Genomic DNA, 12,083 nt, shown 5'->3' on the forward strand with positions numbered 1-12,083 from the left:
GAAGAGCACCAAGTGCCTCAGTGACTCTAAACACCCAGAGTCGCTATGGGGAGAGGCTGTTTCTGTTCTTCTAATGTACTCTACGGGTGAGGCAACGAAACAGACTGGCTGTGAAAAAACAAGAGTTCAAGAAACATTTTCATACTGGGACGTGTTCTCCTGGTGGAGGTTTGCTTTTTGGAAAGCTCCCTCACAGCCCAGTGACAGAGAATGCACACAAATGGAAGGACAGCAGAGTCAGGCAGGCCCACTAAAGACCCGGAAAATGATTCTGGCAGAAGGTGTCAGAATCTGAAAGAGGGGGCAGGTAGACCAGTGCTTAGAAAAGCCTGACACTATTTCAGCATCTTTGTGAAGCCAGTACTACCAAGTAATGTGGACAAATGATGATGCATTTAACTTCAAAGAAGAGATGGGTGGTACTCACATGAACTGTGTTTGAAGGGAGTGGACACAGTCAGGGAAAACTCCAAACATACCTTCTACTTATTTTGATTCTAAGAGCTATCAACTTTGGTCCAGTATCATACCACATTTGGCTTCAATACGCAAACATTCATTGTGAGGGGAAAAAACCTGTTTTGGGATTCATGGAATTTCCCTTTTGAACAACACATGATTTAAAAAGAAAAAAAACTCAACTTGAAGAGCTTTCTAGAAAAGGGAAATTTTCCACCCAAAGGGTTCCCTAGGTCCTGTGACTCCCTGGTTTCAGTACCACAAACCAATTTATTCTCGATCACACAATGGCTGAAATTTGAGTTCACCATGTTCCAAAAAAAGACACTTAGACTTCAAAATTCAGAGTGCCAACCTTCTCTCTGCAATGCACCGAGATTAGAGGTAAATTGTTTTTAAAACTGCACATTTCCAATATTGAGCCCTGTGCCTATTATTCACAGATCTGCACTACAGATCGAGTCCTTTTTTTGTTGTTACAAGATCACAGCCAGGGATGGTGTAACATAGCTACAGGCTTCTGATGTTGTGCTACATTAAGTGGACTGTAGGGACATGAGCTGATACACTTACTGCTCCAGTAAAGCGTAAAGATGAATCAAAAACTTCAATAAGAGAAAGCCCAGATCTACCTTCCCTATTTGCCTTTCAGTCTATAAAGGATTTAAGTCCAGGAAAAGAACATATTTTGCAGGGATATTTTCCTTTTTCTTTAAAGGAATAATAACAAATGTCAAGGCTTTCAGTAAGAGTTTCAAAAAGACCTGTTCCTCTTTTCTCTCTTTTTTTTTTTGCGGGGGACTGGAGGGTGGGGATTGGGGAGGTTCTAAAGGGGTTACAGGCTTGGATTCACACCCAGCAATAAGTAAGCATTTGATGGATGGTTGAGTGTTAGGGCCTCCAGGGCCATAACCAGCAGTGGTTAGGGGGCCATATGGTATTGGACATCTAACTCAGTGCAAAGCATGCACTCTAGCCCTTTGAGTTATCTCCCCCATGTATCTCCTTTACCAAGATGATTTCACTTATGGGGAAGACCCTGTTGTAGGCCAGAGATGTGAACAGAGCATCTGGGCCCAGAATCACTGTGTAAATAATAACGGGACCATCTGGTACTTAGGCAACTGCTTTTTCTCCAGGTAGAACTTTGATCTGGTTCCAAGGAAGGATGTAACACCTATATGACTATAGCTCCTGGTTCTGAATAAATTACCAATACTATACTAATGCACTGCCTGCTTCCCCCAATCTCTGGCAACCTGGCGAGGCGGTCACACCCATAAACCATCTCCTGCTGGCAGATAATCTCCTCTTTGGCCACCCTCCAGAACTCATGGCTGCTTCTTCCGGAAGGGAGCATAAAATGAGGCCCTCATAACTATGCCACTGGACTCTATGTCAGGGGCACCACAGAGGGAGGCGGGTGAGAGCTCTCCCTGCCCCAAGAGACCCAGCCCCGGCAGCTGACCTCCACTACCCAACAGCTGCCACACTCCAGGCCACTTTCCACATGCTTGAGCCGAGCCTCACACATGAGTAAACATATTCTTGGACTATGTGACACATCATCATAAAGATCATAAAGGGAAATATATATGTATATATATACATATATATATATATATATATATACACACACCTCTCAGAGAGCCCAGCAAGCTACCAAAAGTATGCTACCTGCACAGAAGAGCCTGGCAAGCTCCCCATGGCATATTTGATATGCCAAATATAGTAACAATAACAGGTCTCATTCCCGTGACCCTGAAAAAAGCCTCCAATTGTTGCAAAAGATGAGTAAGAAGAGGCTGCTAAGATCTCAGGGCTGGGACAAATGGAGACATTACTGGTGCCCACTCGAGTAAATTGATGAACAGGATGACAGTGACACAGTGATACTAAGACACTACATGCAGGTATGTGAACTTAACATGGCTAGTAGCCCAACTCTCAAGACCCCATCCAGCAAGCTCAACTTTCCCCTTCAATAAAGACAGCTCATTTCCATTTCTGTAGGTCATCCCTCTTCAACTCCAAAGGACAGAGTTCCTGTAAATTCCTGGAGTTTTGATTTGTCTATTATTATAATGTACTGAGCATAAGCGTAGAGTGAAAGATTTGAGGTCAAGTGGAGATTTTATATTTGTCTCCATGCGCAATGCCCCAGGATTCAAGTTTAAAATTTATTTAAAGCTGTCCTGGAGAGATATGGAAGCCACAGTGGTCATATGCCAAACAGAAGGAGAGAAAGCAGCCCTGTTTGCTCAGTTCAACTTAAATGGATACAGAGAACATGAGGTTAGAGATGGCAAAAGTCTCTAGCTCAACTGAATTCAACAAGTGTGACTGACATTGGCAGATGGTTGGGACTGAGCCAGTGACAAGTAGAACAATTAACAGCATCTGAATATAAAAGGCGAGTGTGCTGCCAGAAAAGTACACAAAACCAAAATTGGTGAATATTTGCTAGACAATCACCGGTTTATTATTCTAAACTTTGCCTAGGAAGTGTTAGCATGCATGACTGATAGTGATTTTCTCCTCCAATGAATACAAACCCCCAGGGGACCCCTACTCTGTTACTTCTGTTCACTGCTCTATCTGTGGTAACCAGAAGCAAGCCTGGTGCATAGTAGGCCATCACCTTGACTGCGTGCATGGATAACTCTGACAATGAGAAGAAGGACCTACAATTTTATTGGTACAATCATTTATCACAGTGGCAATTTAAAAAGCAATTTTCCAACAGGCTTAAAGTAATCCACCCAACTCTCAGATAATTTTCTTTTCACTTCCTTGGCCTACCAACCTTGTATCAAGATTTTAGTGTAAAGCTTGAAACACACTAGAATGAATGCCCTTAATCACGTAGTTCACTCATATGCTTGATCTTGTCCCTCTGTTTTCTTTGAAAAGAAGTCTCTTGTTTTTCAAGCCCAGAAGAGTGGGCCCATGCTAATCAACCCAGTCAATATTCATATCTAAACATTTTGCTTCAGCACACACACTCCTGCACAAACAGGGAAGAAACTGCGTTAGGTTTTGCAGCTCCGATTCATTGTTGCTTGCAAGAGCACTGTAGAGGCAAGTTTCACATACAACGCTAGACATGCTCACTGATTTCCTCCCAGTTGACAGTAGAGGCCATCTCCCTCCCTGACCTCCACCCCATACATGTCAGAGAGCAAGGTGAAGTGTCCAAAGAGACACATTTCCAGGCACTGGGCAATGAAATGCCACCATGAACTCTCCTTTCATCAAAAGATTTTAGAACACCGGCAAAGCACAAAGGGACTGTTACAAGAATGGGCACTGAAAATAATGAAGACCCTTCCCTAGATAAAGTCCTAATATGTAATCACTATAATCTTACATGAATTAGGAGGAGTGGTGAGTAAGAGAGGACATAATCTATCAGAGTCCTTTCTCAATTCTTATTATTCTTGGCATGAATAGCAGCCCTTCACAGGTTAAGGTAGCACTGGGCAAAGCCAGAAGAGAATTTCTTTGCAGAGATTTCCATTTTCCCTTACCACTAAGGTTGGAAGGTAGTCAAAGAGCAGATTCAGTTGAATTTTGCAACATTCTCTCCTGCAGGAGAGTGCCAGAAGAGATGTAGGGGGAAAAAGAAAAGGAGAAGCAAGACAAAGAAATCATTCTTTAATGGAATTCTACAGTGAACATCAATAACGCAAACTGTCCCTCTCTTCACCTACTCATTTCAGTAAGGTATTAACTTCACACCTACAGAGGTCATCTAAATGGGAATGTGATTAAGTAGTTGGAATCATTTTAGTTTAATAGCTATTAAACCCTGGAAGTTTATTTTAAAACAGATCTGCTTTGGCAAATTAAAACACATATTATTTAGCAAATGTTAAAAGGTCTAGATAATATTCGGGGTTATAAATAAGTCCATTAAACTCAGAGGGCTTTGAATCTTAAATTTTGCATGTTTTGACACAAGTACACTGTGATTTGTAACTCATCGTAACATTGGGGGAGGTTTTCTATTTGAGAGGTACAAAGACAAATACAAACTGATAAAAAAAAATAGGATAATATATCAAGACCATGAATGATATCACTACCAAAGGTCTAAGAGAACAGCAAATGCTTCACTTAGTCAATATGATAAATACAAGTGGCCGTTGTTCATGAAATACTTGTGTGTATATAATCATATCAATTATGTTAATTAAATTACAACTGAGGTTAGCCCAAGATAATGTTAATATGAGCCACAAAACTTCAAATTCAGCATTTTAGCGCATATATATACATATATGTGTAGATTACATACGATCACCCATTTCTTTCTTAGATTATTAATCATTTTCCATTTCCAATACAAAATGACCTCAAGCTGTTTGGCTAAGGAAATGTAATTGCTATATTCTGATTGTTATTGATAATAAATAAGACTAATCATGAAACTTCTCTGCTGGGAGTTAGGATTCTTGGTTTTAGAAACAGCTTTGCCATCAGCTAGAATTGGTACCTGGCAGGAGTAATGTAACCTCTGCATACTTCTTCATTTGCAAAACAAAGAAGTCCACTTAGCCAGACCCAGAGGTCCCTGCCAGCCTGAAGGGATCATATGCCTGTGATCTATGCCTCTCACCAGTTAGGCTAATTTAAAAAGGCAATGCCAATTTTTGATCTGTTTTCTTCTTTACTATTATAATTATTATTGATCTTCCAGAAATACTCTGTTCAAAGCCTCTGGGGGCATTTGTAAAATGGAGACACAAGTGCTATGAGAAAAGAAAATGGACAGAAGTTTCTGTCCTGATAAATATTTCATTCCAATCTCTAGTCAAAAGCACGGTGATGCATTTCCTGGGGTCTCAGGAGTTCAGGAGCCTACCCATAGACCGGGGGTGCTCAAACCCCAGAAGATTTAGGGGTTGGTTTCACACTAGCTTGCTGAATCCCTAGGGGCTGCTTTGATTCTTACTGGGAGGAAGCTCTGTGAAGGAATGGCCTGGGAAGAAGGCCATTCCAGCGCAGCCGAGTATGAGCTGAACCTTGAACTAGCCTCCTTTTCCTGGCACCAAGGGCCTCCTGCTTCCACTGCCCACGGAACAGGGAGACTGTGGCGTGGAAAGATTTTGGCTCTATCTACTGCACAGTTCTTCACAGCTTGACTGGCAAAGCTCTGGATAGCAACACCCACCCACCACTTTCTCTTGCTGCCTCCTGTTCCCATCAACCCTTGCTTCCTTTCCCCTGCTGAGATGGAGAGAGGCAAATTTGGACAACAAGGCCAGCAGCACAGAACGCAGGGGTGAGCTAAAGCTGCAGGGAGAGTATAATTACGTCAGTGCTCCGAGGATCCTAGGCCACGTGGAGCAGGGAAAGGCCCTCTCCAGCCGCACCCCCAAAGGGATCACCCACAGATCCGAGGCCTCTAATTATTCTGAATGTTTATGTGAAGGACCCATGAGGAGATGCAGCTGATTGCTCAACTGATCATTACAGAGTGATTAAGTTTGACATTTCCGAAGAATGAGGTGAGAACCTGCTGGCTCTGGTAGGCCCAAAAGGTGATGCATCTTTATAAAGTTCAACACCCCAACACTCACCTGGGAGGCAAAATTAAGGCATAAAAGAATATATCCCCCAACTATATTTTTAAAAAATTTTAAATAATTTTATGAAAAGAAATCTACTTTTTAAAGTTAAACACTAAGGTACCATTAACCCTTGGTCATAGAAATGAGAAAGAAATTTACTGATAATTGTAAGTGTATGGAGAATATGAGGTGAGAGAAACAGTGATATGTCTTCAACAGAGAGTGTGAGCTTCTTCAGAGGGGAAAAAGTCCAATATCCCCAAATTTTAAAGAGACGTTTCATGCTAATGGGCTATTAAACATTTAATGCTCTGTTAACAAATGGCTATTTCTCCAGTAAGCACCATTGTGACCTGTGCACACTTGATAAACATTCCTGCCGTCCTTGAGATGAACCACATACTGTAAGGGCTAAAAATAGGTGCCATGTGTGTGAGAGAGGGTAACTGGCATCTCGAATTCAGCTGACATTATTCAGCTCAGACGCTGTTTCCAGGGATCAGACACAGAAAACGGCTCCAATCACCTTTTCAGCAAGCCAGAACATTCTGGAAGTGAAGCAGTCCCATTCTAGTGAGGGAGCAGATGTGGAAAGATGTTGCTTTACTTTCCACAGGGAAAAACACAGAACTGACTTATCTTTTAGTCTTTTCAACTTCAGTTCTGTCTCCCTTGCCTGCTTTCCCTCCAACAAAAACCTGCTTCCCCTGAGACAACTATGAAGATCAGCCATATTCGAGTGCCACTTCAACAGTTGTCTAACTGGCCTTCTGTTAGAACAACACAGAAATGATGCTCGGAGAGGTTAAGTCATTTGATACAGATCCACACACTGAAAAACGTGACTGGAGTCAGGTCTGAATCCCAGAGCACTGCCCTTGCCTGCTTCTCTTTCCCCCTCCTCCCCAGGCTCTTCCATCTCCTTAACTCTATCAGCAGTGCCCTTCTCCTTGAAGCTGACCTTGATGGACCCAGTAACACACCTCACACCTTTCTCCCTATTCATAATGGCTCCTGGACCCTCCTGAGGCTAAACCCCTGTACACCTGATTCTCTTGGGTTTAAACAGTCACTCACTCACTTCAAATGATGGGGGTAGAGCTGGCATCATCACTGTTTCATTAAAACTATTCACGTGTGTGTTTTGTTGTCCCTTGTCATCAATTAAGTCAGTTACCAGAGGTCCTTTTCCAGTTGGGGTGCAGTTTGCTAGTCAGGCTAAGGCATTTGGGCAGGAAGCTAGACAAAAGCCATTTCTAAACCCTAGATGTTTCTTTTCCTGTCCTCCCCTCCTACCCTCTCTCCCCAAATCAGGACAGGAAACCCAGCAGAGGATTCTAAAGTGTCAGCTACCCAGCTGACATTAATAAACAAGAGTCAAACTGAAACCCTACCCCCTTAGAGCTGGACCCGCCATTCACCGACCAGAATTTATGAGCTCATAAACATGCCACGTTGAGAAGCTTACCCCACCACCTCTGTGCTCATTCCTGGTTTCTTCCAGTCTATTGTCAACTTGGAGAAATAAAGTGACTTCTCACAAGCCCACTTCTTATGTCATAGAGCAAGGATGCTCCAGCTATGCAAATGTTTCCATGAACTGCAGGCCAGATAGTTGAGGAAAATGAAAGAAAAAAATAAATAAGTGCAGCTGAATGAGTTAAGCTAAATGTTGCTATGGGGAAATGGCTAGATGCAACATTAAGAAACAAAAAAACAAGAGAAAATCATTTATTTTGACTGTGGCCTTATCCACAGCTTCCTCTCATATTTTTCTTGAATTCTCTCCAGATATATTCTAATGGCTTCAAGATTTCATCAAAATTCTTTTGTAGAGCAAAGCATACCCTATTCATGTGTCTTATTTTTTGTGGTGTGGGGGGCATCTATTGCCTTCATCTGACATTTCCACCTTAGGTTTTATCTTCTGGTACACCTACTCACTATGCTGTTTGGGATCTCACACTCATTTTTCATCCCATTCCCTTGGTCTCTGATGCCGCTATCTTTCTTCGACAGGTTAGAATCAACACTTTCACAGCTTCTTATGCAGCAGACTCACAGAAGAATCTTGTCTCTCTGGATTCTTTCCTTGAACTTCCGGGTGGGGGTAGCCAACAATGCTTTCCAACTGCTCCTGGGGCATCTTCCTCTTTGGACACGAGGGCTGTGTCTCTGTCGTCTCATAGCATGGCCCTGGCTACCCTGGTTATGGGATGTTGCGGACAATGGAGTGGTGGGCATGGTCACTGACACAGAATGCATGGAGAATAGACATTTCTCTAGGGAGATAAAATCAGAAAGACTCGATGTGTTTTGAACCTTGTATGGAAAAGAGGTCAGGAAGCTAAGAAGATGCAGATCTTTGCCCTGCTTGACATTTAGCTCGAGTAATTTCAAGTATCAGAAACAGTTCAGAAACCATCACTGGATAGGAATCATTATGATGGAGAGAAATCGTTATGATGGAGCCTGTGTTAAGGGAGAATATCCTGGGCAAATGGAATATACTATTTCTCAACTGTATACATACATAACCAGGTCAGTGGACATGATGGTATAGTATTTCTCTTACATGCTGATGTTTAAATTGCTCACAATAGATCAGTTTATTTCTCTACCTTTTTCTGACCGTGATGCTCTCTCCCTTCTAAGTCTTATGTCATGGCTCCCAATGGACACAATTTTCACTTGGAATATTCTTAGAGTCCAAAGGGGGCAATAGATGGCCCAGTTGAGAAACATTGTATCAGCTGAGGGACAATATTTCTTTTTATAATTTTCACCCAACACTCACAGGCTACTGAGTTTTCCTAATAATACAAATCCTTAGGCTTTATACACTGCAGGCTGTTACACAATTTGTAACATATTTACTCATTATTATTTTCTATGTTTTGTCCCCCAAATCAAAGTATGATTTTGACATATTTGATAAATCAAGTTATTTTAACTCTGATAATCAAATACCTGACATCTCATGGAACAGTAAATAAAATTGATTTTCCTTAGAAGCCCAGTGTGGATTTCCCCAAAGGCATATGAGTCCCTCCCTCCAGAGTCTATTTTATAATCTGTAATTAATTAATCTCTTGGAAAATTGAAATGTTATTCTTGTCCTGGAGATAAAGATATTATTGGTACTTTCAGTATTTGTTGACTTTGCTCTGCAGGATTTCTCTCCATCATAATGATTCCTCTCCAGTGATGGTTTCTGAACCATTCCTGACACTTGAAATTACTCAAGCTAAATGTTAAGTAGGGCAAAGATCTGTATCTTCTTAGTTTCTTGGCCCCTTTTTCGAAAAAGGTTCTAAACACATCAAGTGTTTCTGATTTTTATCTCCCAAGAGAAATTTCTATTTATTCTTCATGAATTCTGTGTCCGTGACCGTGGTCAGCATTTCATTGTGTGCATCATCCCATAACTCTCCCCAATTCTGAACATTGTTTGACATTAAGCAGTAGATATCAAGTATAGTCCTTTCCTCTTTGTCTTATTTTATAATGAAAATTAGCTCATTCCCTTATAGAGAGACATCTGTAAAATGCAGAAATATTATTGTCTAATAAATGATGTTTTCCCGAGCCCAGTGAAATACGTTGGAGGACCAAATATGTATTTCTCAGTGAAATATGTTGGAGCACCAGGTAACACAATCTAGAGGCAAAGTACTCAGCTGAACACCTTAAGATTTCAAACGTAAAAGTACTGGCCCATGGGTCGATTTATTTTATTCTCCCCACAGGCTTCCTTTCAGAACTGCGTATTGATGGTTTTCCCAGTCTTGAGGTCTTTGACCTTGACTTCATGTTCACAATTGCCACCCATCTTTATTCTCCTCTGGGTTAAGCTAAAGCCACCAATCATTTTTTCTTTTAAATATTTTATATTTATTAGGCTTATTTTTAAATTACTTGTTTTTGAGAACATTTTTTTAATTCTCTGCAATTTCATGTTACTGAATTGTCAGGATTTTTAATAGTCTGCATCCAACCCCATCATTCCTTTATCTATTTGGTTCTGGGGCCACACCCAGCCATGTTCAGGGCTGACTCCTAGCTCTGCACTCAGGGATCACTCCGAGAGGGGCTCAGAGGACTATATGGGGTACCAGGAATGGAAGCCTGGTTGACCTTGTGCAAGGCAAGTGTGTCACCCATTGTGCTATGTCCCCAGTTCCCCCCACCAATAATTCCTTTAGAAAGATATTTTTAGAGCGAGTTTTTCCAGAATATCAGGAATGCATCGACAACAATCTTGTAGCAATTGCTCCACCCACTGAGTAGCTAGGGACACATTAGGTATTATCTCAAAACTGTCAGGAATGAACAGGATTCCCAGGCTTAGATTAGGGAATCAACTGTGATCGCCAAACCAGAGTGGCCCAGGGGAACATGAATCCAGTCTGTTCCACGAGAAGCCATTTCCCTTTCCCGAACACTCTGCTGCTTCCCTACTTACCCTTGCTCCCGGTTTCGAAAACTAAAAATGGTGCATGGGGAAGAAGTTGCAGGTTGTGTGTGTGTTTGTGAGAGAAAGAAAGACAGAAAGAGAGAGAGAGAGAGAGAGAGAGAGAGAGAGAGAGAGAGAGAGAGCGCACAAGTGCGCATGTGCATGCACACCTGCTTGTGTTCATTCCATTATCTCAGGGCTTCAGCATGTAGGTGACTTGACATATCTCCCTGAACCCCATGCTTCCGGGAGAGGGCCCTCTGGCCAGCTGGCATCACAGGGCATTTATCTGGCTCCCTTTCAGTCACGTGACCGGGAAGACCTGAGCTGGGCCCATCTGAATGGACACATGGCAGACAGGATCCCTGGGGAGAAAAATTTCTCCACCATCAACTGAAACATTTTGCTGCTTGAACTGTTGCCAGTTTTTATAACAATTTCCATCTTAAGTTGGCTCAATACATATTTAATGAATTCTTCTATAAAACCTTTAACAGCCCTCAATTCATTTCAAGTGGCAAATGACTCAGCAGTTGGAAGTGATGAGCTAAACTTAGACTCTATATTCATTACCTAAGATGAAAAAAGCAATTAAAAAAAAAGGTCCCTCCTCTTGGGCTCACGTCCGCCCCCCACATGACACCCACACCCTTCATGCTTGCCAATCCTCAGTTCAAGGGTGCGTTTGTACAAGAGATGGTTGGCAGTTTTTCATGACAAGAGTTGTGATACACATTAGGATTGCAAACTACATAATATTTGAATCATTAGAGATGATCAAGCCCTAATGATCTCTTATTATGCATTTCATCCACTTTTTCACTTAACAGACGCTATTGGCTGTTTACTATTAGTGAAGTCTCTAAGTGCTACGGAAACTGCAGAAGCAAAGTAGACCTGGTCAGTGGCCTCAAACTGCTTCCATGGGTAATGGAGCAACACCTCCCCAAATACACGAGCATGCACATGAACACACACAGACACATATACGAACACACACACACACACACACACACAGGATACATAGGTAGTAGTAGGTAACTGAACAGTCCCCTGCCCAAACATGGGCATGCATAAATGCACACATGAACACACACACACACACACACACACACACACACACTCCTATCTCCAAGTCCCTTAGACACAATCAATCACATCTCAAAGGTCTCGGGTGCCCCTCCAGCCTCCTGGTACTCATTCCCTTCAGCCTGCTGGCACAGCATGCTTCTACTCCAGCCTTTGTCCTTGCTGCTCTCTCCTTCTGAAATGTTCCCTGTTAAATAGCTTCATGAGTCAGGACATCATCTACTTTTCCATTAAGAAGTTACATGGTAAGTAGCCACTTTGTTTAAAATAGCCCTCCAAACATTCCTTTTTTCCCTTCCCTGCTCCTTTTATTTTCTTCCTATAACTTACCTCATTCTGTCTTAAGTGTTCTGCTAGATGGTATTTCTGGCCTCTTCTATATAATTAATATGCAAAATCCACAGAGCAGAAGTTGTACCTGCATTCCCACTGCAGAGGAATGGTGCCCCACAACATCACAGCTCCCCCTAATTGTCTCTCCCTGAGTGGTGGGATGAAGGATT

This window comes from Sorex araneus, chromosome 3 (genome assembly GCF_027595985.1).
Source record: "Sorex araneus isolate mSorAra2 chromosome 3, mSorAra2.pri, whole genome shotgun sequence".
Lineage (NCBI taxonomy): Eukaryota > Metazoa > Chordata > Mammalia > Eulipotyphla > Soricidae > Sorex > Sorex araneus.